The sequence below is a fragment of the Octodon degus genome, unplaced genomic scaffold (genome assembly GCF_000260255.1).
Source record: "Octodon degus isolate 3935 unplaced genomic scaffold, OctDeg1.0 scaffold00116, whole genome shotgun sequence".
Lineage (NCBI taxonomy): Eukaryota > Metazoa > Chordata > Mammalia > Rodentia > Octodontidae > Octodon > Octodon degus.
In genome coordinates this window covers 6,342,024-6,353,268 of record NW_004524692.1, presented here as the reverse complement: position 1 = coordinate 6,353,268, position 11,245 = coordinate 6,342,024, and the positions used below count along the sequence as shown (strand labels likewise).

Below are 11,245 nucleotides of genomic sequence, written 5' to 3'. Positions count from 1 at the left end.
TCTTCTTCTTCTTCTTCTTCTTCTTCTTCTTCTTCTTCTTCTTCTTCTTCTTCTTCTTCTTCTTCTTCTTCTTCTTCTTCTTCTTCTTTTTCCCAGCGGTACCAGGAATTGAACTGCAGAACCTTGCACTCACCAGGCAAGCATTTATTCCACTGAGCTATCTCCCCAGCCCACATTTCCCTCTCTTGGCCTTGGAAGACTGAAGAAAATATAGAGATCAGTGGGGTTCCTTGCCATGATTTCCAAGTCTTCTCTGTAGTAATCATTTCTATCATGTCGTGCACAGAAAGAGGAGGTGTATAAGGTAATGAGAGTATCTTACTCCTAAGCAGTGCTTCTTGGGCTTTGGAGAAGCAACTACTGATCTGAGTCTTTTTTCTTTCTTTCTTTAGTAATTTATTTATATATTTTAAGGAGCAGAATATATTTATTGGAGGAAAGAAAGCTTCTATCTGAGAGAAGGACAAAAGGGGAATAGAGTGGGTTGTCCCAAAGGAGTACTTTTATGTTTTTGATACAGGGTCTGTCTATGAAGGTCAGACTTGTAGTGATCCCCCTGTCTCAGCCTCTCTAGTGCTGGAATTACAAGCATGCCACCACAGTCAGTCTCAAAAGCCATCTTAGCATGCCCTGGGGGTGGGTTCAACATGGTACGCTGGGAATATTTCCAATTCTTCTGTGCATAAATGTTAGTAATCATTACACCTTTTTTATTAATTATATTTACAAACAAATAGAAATGAGACAGTTCCAAAACAAGTTAGTACAACAGTTACAATAATTAATATATTGTATATTGTTGTCTTCATAGTAGTTATTCATAGTACAAGATGTAGACATGATAACTTGTCCAAACACTATTAGTACAAATCTTTCTCATTGAACTAAGAGAAAGTAGCTGTATATCTATCCTATTTTATATATTCAGATACAAAATGGTCCTCCATGTATATCCCCTTTTTTTTGCTTAGTTTTGCCAGAGATGGGTATTCCATTGCCATTAAAATATTGTAGATGCATGAATTCAGCAACATAATCCAATATAGTCCAGTAGTCCATACAAGTAGTGGGTTATCCATAGGACTGGCAATGTAAGAAGTTGTTGACTTGAGCCTTTCACAGCTCAGCATATTAATATGGCTTTACTTTTTATACCTCATTTTTATACTTTTCTGCTGGATGGTTAAGACCAAGATAAAGCAAGACCTATATAACAAGAAAATGTAGCTTTTATATCTGATAAGGTCAGTCAAGTCTCCTCAGGATTTATCCTGTTACCCTGTACTGCAGTTTATAGATCCTTTGTCAGTGTCAGCCATGTGGATAAGTCACGGCCATTGCTTGACCAATTTGCTGTCTGTGAAAGTCTGAGAGAATGTTTTCTGTCCATGTGACTCTCCTTAGACACACTCTACATCATTGATCACTTTTCTCTGTGGCCCCATAATCTCCTTAATCAGAAAATTTGGGACAAAACTGAGTTACAGGATGGTACAGTACAGGTTTGCTTATGTCCTGAGTCTTCACTGACTTTGAAGGGCTAGGGCCAAAATGTTGGCTGTCCTTGCAACCCTTCTTTTTTCTAATTTTTGGTCTGCAAACTTAAGTTATTAACCCTCTAGAAGAGGAGCTTACTGATATTATTACCCTATAACATAAGCAGTTGAGCTTAACCTCACTGTCTGAATATCAAACATCTTAGACTTAACATGGAACAGGTATTTTCAATCAAGTATTGATATGTTAAACTTTCAATCCCTTTAGAATGTCATTACACCTTCTTGATGAATTGATCATAAAAGGATCTTCCTTGTCTTTAGAACAATTTCTGTCTTAATTCTGCTTGGCTAATCTCAGTGTCATTACCTCAGCTCTCTCTGATTACTGATTACATGGTTCATCTCTTTCCACCCTTTATTTTCAACATGCTGGTGTATTATAAACCGTGTATTTAATGATCATATAATTGATCGTGTTTTTAAAAATTATGTTCTGGGGGGACCAGCCACAGAGCAGACTGCAGGTATATATCCTGGCCTGCAGGATCAGTGGCACAGAAGCCTGAGGCAGCAGTAAGAATATGAGCCAGTGGTTGGTAAGTTAAGTGAACCAGTGTTGTGCTCAGGCACAGACATAAAGAACAGAAGCAGGGAGCGAGTGGGCCACTACATCAAAGGGCTCTGGGAAGCAACAGGAGACCAGTCCCAGCCCCCACATCCAGAGGTCAAGATCAGCCCCAAACCCAGCACAAATCCCATAGAAAACTTGGCTGGAGGACATAGCACATTTCTTGGATCTGACTTGGACACTATCACAGAACTGTGGACGCCAGAGGACTTTTACTACTTTTATTTTTCTTTGTTTATCTGATTGATTTTTCTTTTTCTGTCTGATTGAGCTTGTTTTGTTTTGTGCTTTGTGGTTATTTTGTTTTTTCTTTTCATTCTTTTCTTACTTTTTATGTTTTTTTACCTTTCTTTTTGAGTTCTACTCATCTTCTTTCTCTCTCTCCTCAACTACCTCTCTTGATTTTATATTTTCATGACAGTGGACATTGTTTCTTCTTTTTCTGGTTCACTGCAATACTCCTTCACTCTCTCTTTTAATCTTTCTTTCCTGTGTCTGCCAATTTCCCAAAACTTAAGTGGTCATCCTTTGCTTCTAGCCTCATTTCTATATTTAATCTCATTCATCTCTCTATCTTATTCCCTATCCCACATAAATAGCCCCTCCCATGCAACAGGTTAAAATCATTCTGCCAAGGGGAAAATCATTGCATATGATCTCCTGGCATACACTGAATTTTTCTATATAACTGTAGCATTTGCTTTTGTAGTTAAAGGTGTCAGGTTAATAGCTACCACAGTTTGTCACTAGTTAGGCTATACTTTATGCTATTGCATTTGCTAACTGTATTAGTTTACCAGGATGTCATGTACATGATAGTCAGTTTTACTTCCTGTATGGCAACACTGAGATTATATTGGGTCATAACCATCACCATAGTTCAGTACCAAAGGGCTGGGTGCTGAGACAAATAGATAGCAATTTCTCATATGTAATAAATTGGATAGAAGGTTCTTGGGATAGACATAAAGACCACAAAACACCTATATCTAGAAGACGTCCATGACAAACAGACATTTCCCAGGGAATCCTTAATACCAGTGATAAAGATATCTATCACAAGAAATTGGCAACAAATAAAATAAAATAAAGTAAAATAAAATAAAATAAAAAATAAAAAGACAAAGTGACAAAATACAAAAGCAAAACGCAACCTCAGGGCCCCCAGATCACTTTGTACAAGTCCAAAGCACTGTGAGATAGAGGATGCTGGAGGCCAAGAGCTAGAATATACTGAAATGATAGCAACAGAAGTGAAAAAAACAAATGGAAGAGGCTATAGAAAAAAATCTCTCATTGAGATTTTATCACCAACAGAAAAAAAAAAGGTGATCAAAATAAAAGACATTGGCACAAACACAGTTTAAAAAACAAAGAAGAGCTTAAGAAAATGTTGGAAACCATGAATGCCCAACATGGGAAAGAAATGAAATCCATGAAAATGATCCAAACAAAAATCCAAAAGATTTTAATCTCCACGAGAATATATGCAACACATTGAATGAAAGTGAGGATAGAATTTCAGATCTAGAATACAGACTTGCTGCTAGTGACCATGAAAAGAAAGCTATCTTAAAAAGTAACAAGAGACCATAAAAAATCAAACTGAACAGGTGCAAGACAAAGCAAAGAAGAACAGCATAAGATTGACTAGAGTCAATGAGAAAGATAATTTATGCCAGTGCAAATGGCATAATAAACTTCTTCACAGATGTAATGGCAGGAAACTTCCCAAACATGGATAAAGAACTTGATATACATATAAAAAGAGCATAGAGATCCCCAAAAAACCATGATCAAAAGAAGTCTACACAAAGGCATATAATATTCAACCTCCCAAACATGGATAAAGAATTTGATATACATATAAAAAGAGCACAGAGATCCCCAAACAACCATGATCAAAAGAAGTCTACACAAAGGCATATAATATTCAAGATTCTAGTTCAGCATAAGAATAGAATATTAAAAACTATTAGAAAAAAGAAACACATCATCAATAAAGGAAATCCATCAGAATCACAGCAGATTTCTCAACATAAGCCCTCAAATAACAAGAGCTTGGGGTAAGGTATTTCAAGTCTTAAAACAACCTCCAAACCACATTGATATACCCGGTAAATCAATCTTTCAAAATCAGTGCACAAACAAAATACTTCCATGACAAAGAACAACTGGAGAAATTGATAACAATCAAACCAGTTCTTCATATTGCTTTGGAGGATATGTTAGAAAAAGAAAATGAAAACCAAAGTTAAAAGAACACCAACAGAAAGAAGCCACCAGGCAAGGCAAGAAATGGAACATAGGGTGAAGACAGAAAGCCAACAAGAAAATAATAGGAGAAAGATAACCCAATACATATCTGTTATAACCATCAATGTAAATGGTCTCAATTCACCAATCAAAAGAAAGAAAGAAGAAAGAAAGAAAGAAAGAAAGAAAGAAAGAAAGAAAGAAAGAAAGAAAGAAAGAAGAAAAGGAAAACTTACTGGCAGAAAGGATCAAGAAGCAAGATCTGCAGGTGATGGTTCATGCCTGCAATCCTGGCACTTGAGAAGCTGAGGCAGAATGGCTGTGAGTTTGATGCCAACCTGGCCTACAATGTGAGTTCAAGATAAACTTGAACCACATATTGAAAGCTTGTTTTAAAAAGATCAAAAAATAAAAAAGAAGCATGATCCAACAAGAGCCATTCAAGAAAGATTTAACTCAAAAAGAAATTCATAGACTGAAAGTCAAAGGATGGAAAGCAATATTCCATGTAACAGTATCCTAGAAAAAGCAGAAATAGCTGCTCTATTTGCATAAAAAATGAACTTCAAGCCAAGATTGATCAAAACAGAGGAAGGAGGTCATTACATATTTGTTAAGGGAAGACTTGAAGCAGAAGAACAATCATAAATATATATGGACCAAACATCATTTCACCTAATTATATAAGACAAATGCTAGTAGGCATGAAATATCAAATGTGCTCTAAAGCAATTGTAATGATGGAGGAACCTTATTCTCCACTCTCACAATTAGATAGATCAATTAGATAAAAGATCAACAAAGACATATCAGCTTTAAAAGAAATCTGAGGACAAATGGGCTTAGTAGTTATCTACAGAGATTTCCACAATACATTGAAATGCATATTCCTCTAAGCTGCAGATGGGACATTCTTCAAAATAGACCACATATTAGCCCATAGACTATGCTTAAGAAAATGCAGAGGAATTGAAATTATCCCATACATATTATCTGACTTGTGCAATGAAATTGAAAATCAATGGCAAAAGACCACAAAAACTACATAAACACATGAAATTAAATAATACCTTTCTGACCAACCAATGGGTCACAGAGGACAGTTCAAAAAATAATAAGTGGCAGGGGGTATAGCTCAGCAGCATAAGCACCTGCCTGGCAAATACAAAGTCTTGAGTTTAACCCCTGGTACAAAAAATATTAGACAGTACCCACAATTAAACGATAATATCAATACAACATACTGGAACTTATGGGATGCAATGACAGCAGTCCTATGAGGGAAATTTATTATGGTTAATTCTCACTTTGGAAAAACAGAATGAGCTCAAATAAGCAACTTAAAGTTGAACCTCAAAGTTCTGAAAAAAGAACAAATCAAACACAAAGTTCACACAAGAGAAGAAATTATAAAGATGAGAGCAGAAATTAATATAATTGAGACTGAGAAAGCAATACAAAAAAACAATGAATCAAACAGTTGGTTGGTTGAAAGATTAAATAAAATTGATAACCTCTAGCCAAACTTACCAAAAAGAGAAAATAAAATATTTAAATTTAGGCAATTAGAAACAAACAGGAGTTTGTTTTGTTTCTAATTGCCTAAATTTAAATATTTAGGCAATGGATCCTGCAGAAATCAAAAGATCATCAATACTTACTTCAAGAATCTGTACAATAAAATGAAAAATGGAGAAGAAATGAACAGATTTCTAGGCACATATGAATTGCCCTAACTAAATCAAGAAGATATAAAAGTTGTACACAACATAATAACAATCAATGAAAAAACAGGCCCAGATGGACTCACTGTTCAATTCTATAAGAAATGTAGAGAAGACTTGAAACTCTGTTGAAACCCTTTAATGAAATTGAAAGGAGGAAGCAATAGCTTCAAAATCATTCCTGGAAGCAAGTATAGCCCTTATGCCAAAACCAGAGAAGGACCCAACCAAAAAGAAAACTATAGGCCAATCTTAAAGAACATGGATGCAAAGATCCTCAGTATGATACTGTTAAAAAAATACAGCAATTTATCAAGATTATACACCATGAACAAGTAAGATTTATCCCAGGAATGCAGGGATGGTTCAACACATGCAAATCAATAAATGTTATACACTATATTAACATAGTCAAAGACAAAAATCATGTGATCATCTCCATAGATGCAAAAAAGGTGATTAATAAAATCCAACACCAATTCATGAAGTCCCTACAATAAAATGAAATAGATGGTATTTATCTTACTCTGATAAAAGCCATCTGTGACAAACCAACAGCCAGAATCATACTAAATGGTGAACACCTGAAAGCTTTCACTCCAAGATCAGGAACAAGATTAGGATGTACATTAACACCACTTGGATTCAATATAGTTCTGGAAACATTGTCCAGAAAATTAGATAAAAGAGAGAAATAAAATGAAAAAGGATAGTAAAGGAAGAAGCTAAAATATCATTATTTTTAGATGACATGATACTCTACATAGAAGACTCCAAACACTCCACCAAAGACTTCTAGACTTAATAATCAAATGCAGTAGAACAGCTGGATACAAAATCAACACTCAAAACTCAGTAACAAAACTCCTGTACACAAACAACAAACTCATTGAGGGAGAAATTAGAGAAACAACACCCATTGCAAGTGCATCCACAAAGTGAAATGCTTAAGAATCAATCTAACAGAAGTAAAAGAGGTATACATTGAAAAGTACAGTACTCTGAAAAAAATCAAAGAAGGATAATAGAAAATAGAAAGATATAACTTGCTTATGGATAGGAAGAACCAACATAGTGAAAATTGGCATACTCCCAAAATTTTCATATAAATGTAATGCAATCCCAATTAAAATAGCATTAGCATACTTCACAGAAGTAGAGAAAATATTCCTAAAATTCATTTGGAACCAGAAGAGACCTAGAACAGCAAAAACAATTCTGGGCAATCGAGACAATGCAGGGATCATTACAATTCCTGACTTGAAGTTATACCACAAAGCTACCATGATAAAACAGCATGATATTGGCAAGAAATCAGACCTGAGCATCAACAGAACAGGCAAGCAGATCCAGAAATAAATCCAAACACACTCATCCACCTTATTTTGACAAATGAGCCAAACATATTCACTGGGAGAAAGATATTCTCTTTAATAAATGGTGCTTGAAAAGCTGTCATTCCACATCCCAGAGATTAAAGCTGAACTCAAGTCTATTACCACACACTAAACTAAAACTAAAATGCATCAAAGTTCTAAATATTACAATAGAAACACTAAATGTTCTGGAAGAGAGAATAGGCAGAACTCTTGAAGACATAGGTGTAGGCAAAGATTTCATGAACAGAACACTGATCACATGAAAAATAATACAGGGCCAGAGAGATAGCTCAGCAGACTAAAGTGCCTGCTTAGGCAAGTTTAGGCAACCTCAAGGACTGTGGCTCAATCCCCTGCACCACATCCGCACCAGTCCTGCCCCCAGGGCAGATTGACCCAGCCAGAGTCCAGGCATAGTGGTATTCGCCTGTAATCCCAGTGTTGGGAAGGCTGAAAACAGGAGGATCACTATGAGTCTGAGCTGTGTAGTGAGACCCTGTAACACACAATTACATTAATAATAATAACAGCAATAATAATAATAATAATAGGTGGAGTGCATTCTATTAAAACTCTTTTGCATAGAAAAAGAAATCAACAGTGTGAAAAGACAGCCTATAGAGCTGGAAATATTTTAGTGAGTTACCCTTCAAAGGACTTACGTCTACAACATATAAGGAATTGAAAAAAAATTTAAAAAACCCAAATTTAAAGACCCAATCCAAAAATGGGCATCTGAGATGAATACACATTTTTAGAAGAAGAAATACAAATAAATATACAAAAAGTCCAACAACACTGCTCATGCAAGAAATGCAAATTAAAACAAAACTGAGATTCAATCTCATTCAAGAAAGAATGGCTGCCATCATGAACTCAGCCAATAACAAATGCTGGCTGGTGTGGCTGTATGGAAAAAGGAACACTTTCCCTCTGTTGGTGGGAATGTAGACTGCTGCAACCACTGTGGAAAGCAGAATGGAGATTTCTCAAAAACTTGGATTAGAGGTCACATTTGACCTTGCTATTTCTCTTCTGGGTATCTTCCTGGAAGAATTGAACCATCCTACCAGAGTGATATATATACCTGTTTGTAGTGGCACAGCTTGTAATAGTTAAATCTTGGAAGCAACTCAAATGCTCACCAACCAAGAAAAGGATAAAAAAGATGTGGCTTTTTTAAAAAAATAGAGCGGAGTACTACTCAGCTGTGAAGGGAGATAAACAAGACATTTTATAGGTAAATGAATGCCACATGAGATCATTCCCTTAAGTGAAATAAATTGGACTCACATGTGTGTCACATTGTCTCTCTAATGTGAGAAACCCAAAAAGTAAATAAGGACCAAAATGTACACTAGATACTAAAAAATGTGAAAAAATTAGTCCAAAAGGAAGAGAAACTAGGATGGAGAAAAGAAAAAGGAAAGAAGGGAAAAGGGAAAAAAATCAATAAAATGGAAATAAAATGGAAAGAATGCTTTGTAAATAAGGACAAGATAAGAGATTCACAGAAGAGGGTACTGGGCGAAAAAGTGGAATCAAAATATATCATGTACCGGTACAAAGTCTCTATGATTAAAATGATCATTATGTATATCTAAAATGTATCAATATACTTTATTAAAAACCATCATATCAATCATTGTCTTTTCATTGCAATACTTAATCCATTTATATTTAATGTAATTCTATGATAAATCAGACTTTATGTGTATCTTTTTGTTTTATATGTGTCATATTTTTATATTCTTTTCTTTCCCCATTAGTGCACTATTTTGTGCTAAACATTGCCTAGAGTACACTTAAATTATCTTGTCTTTTCATTTACCTTATTTTGCAGTGTTGGGATTCAAACCCAGGGCTTCATACATGCTAGGCAAGCACTTTATCACTGTTATGCCCTCACCCCTACAGTATTTTTATTTTTCCCCATGGTTGCTTAGAAGATGACAATAATTTTAATTTCAATGATATTTTTAAAACTTTGCCTGATACGAAAGATTTGCACTTGTCATTAATTACTGAAGTAGTGACATGTTTCTCTCCTTTCATTAGTTAATACTATTTTATTATAATATAAGTCTTCTAAAATTAAACTATCTTTGTTTTCCTGGGATAGATTGTATGTTATATTTTATAATGTTAATAAATCCAACTTGGTAACATTTAAGATTTGTATTCATAAGAGAGATGACCCTGTAATATACAGCAGAAGTCAAAGAAAAACAACCATTGCCTGGAGGCCTGAACTCAGAGAAGAGTACATCCATTGCATTGCCTGTGTCTGTAGGAATTGTTTATAAATTTGAATTGATTTCTATTGAGGAGTAGGTGTATTATTCATTAAAAGTTGCACATGGTGAATAAATTAGGATTAGGAGATTTAGCCCTAAAAATGAATAATTTAAATAAGAACAATTAAGTAGTTAGTTATGCTCTCAATTAAAAAAAGGCAAAGCAAGCCCTTCTAAGTTGGTTCCTCAGGCATCTGTAGGATATCAGGAATAGCTCTAGAGCACTGTGGTTCAACTATACTTAGGTTATGATATTTTTTTTCTCCTGACTGAAATGGCTATTTAAACTCTGCCCTTCCATTTTTGTCCCAGATAGCAGAATGAGAAAAAAGACCTCCCCATCCTTTTCGAGAAGGCCCACACAGGCCTCACTTTTCCAGCAACTAGGTTGGTTGGTTTTTGTGCAGGGGCCATGCTAATCTTCTCTGTAGCGTTCCAATGTTAGTACCTGTGCTGCTGAAGCGAGCACTAGTTTGTTTCTTTCCAGGGCTTCCCTGCATCCTGCTCCTTCCTCTACCTGGGAGCTTCTTCCACATTCCCTTCCCTCACTTTTTTCTAACCCCTCTCACTTTTCAGTCCCTGATTCAGAATCAAAGCTCTTTGGATCCTCAAGACCCCAACTTTCTAATTTGTCATCTCAGCCCTCAGTAGTCCTCCTACCTAGCAGTTGTCATATTTGACACACGTAGCTCTAACTGAAGTGCAATTAATAGTTTTTCTCACACCTATCTTCCAGACTAGAACATAACCTGGGCAAGAACTCTGCCTGTTACTCCCATTGTTAAATAGAAACATGTATCTGGCTCATAGCAGCTGCTCAATAAATACATCTAACCAGTTTTGTGAACAGTCTGAACTTGGTTGGCTGGCAGCTAACATCAAAGAGGTCCTTCTCCCCCTTTCACATGAGGACGATGTCAGATCTGCTTCCTATCATGTGAGGATGTTCTGGGAAAATCCCTGTTTCACTTGTATCACTGCCAGTAATTTCACAGCATCATTCACTGTAAAACTCCCCTTGCTGCTCTTCCTGGCACTTCAGCTCAAGCTGGCCTAGCGATCTAAAAATCTGTCATGAGGAAGAGGGTGTGGCTTGAGCTTCCCCCTCCTACTTTACCTCATTTAATTATAGCTTCAGAAATAATATAGGACAAGGAAGTGAGGGTCGAACTATTTCTTAGTAGCCAGGTGGTGAGTGGTTGTCTCTCTGACTGATACCGCTGCCTGATGGATGTTTCCTGTGGCAGCATTTAAGTGTTGGCTTGTTTATAGAGCACAGGTCTGAGTACTTCAGGGACTTCTGTAAGAGCAGGTAGTCAGGCGGAGTGCTCTCCACTGGCCAGTGTACTCATGTGGGAACCTTCACAGGTTTGGCTTCTTCCAACCCTCCTCTCATTCAGTTCCCACTGATCATGTACCTTCTCTTGCAGCTGAGATGCGCTACCTAGAGGCCAGGGTGGCA

The 11,245-nt window shown here is 36.2% G+C and overlaps 1 pseudogene; it reads right to left on the bottom strand.

The window, feature by feature from the left end:
- Window positions 1–10,182: 10,182 nt before the first annotated feature.
- Window positions 10,183–10,252, bottom strand: LOC111812210 (annotated as a pseudogene).
- Between the last annotated feature and the right edge of the window lie 993 nt (window positions 10,253–11,245).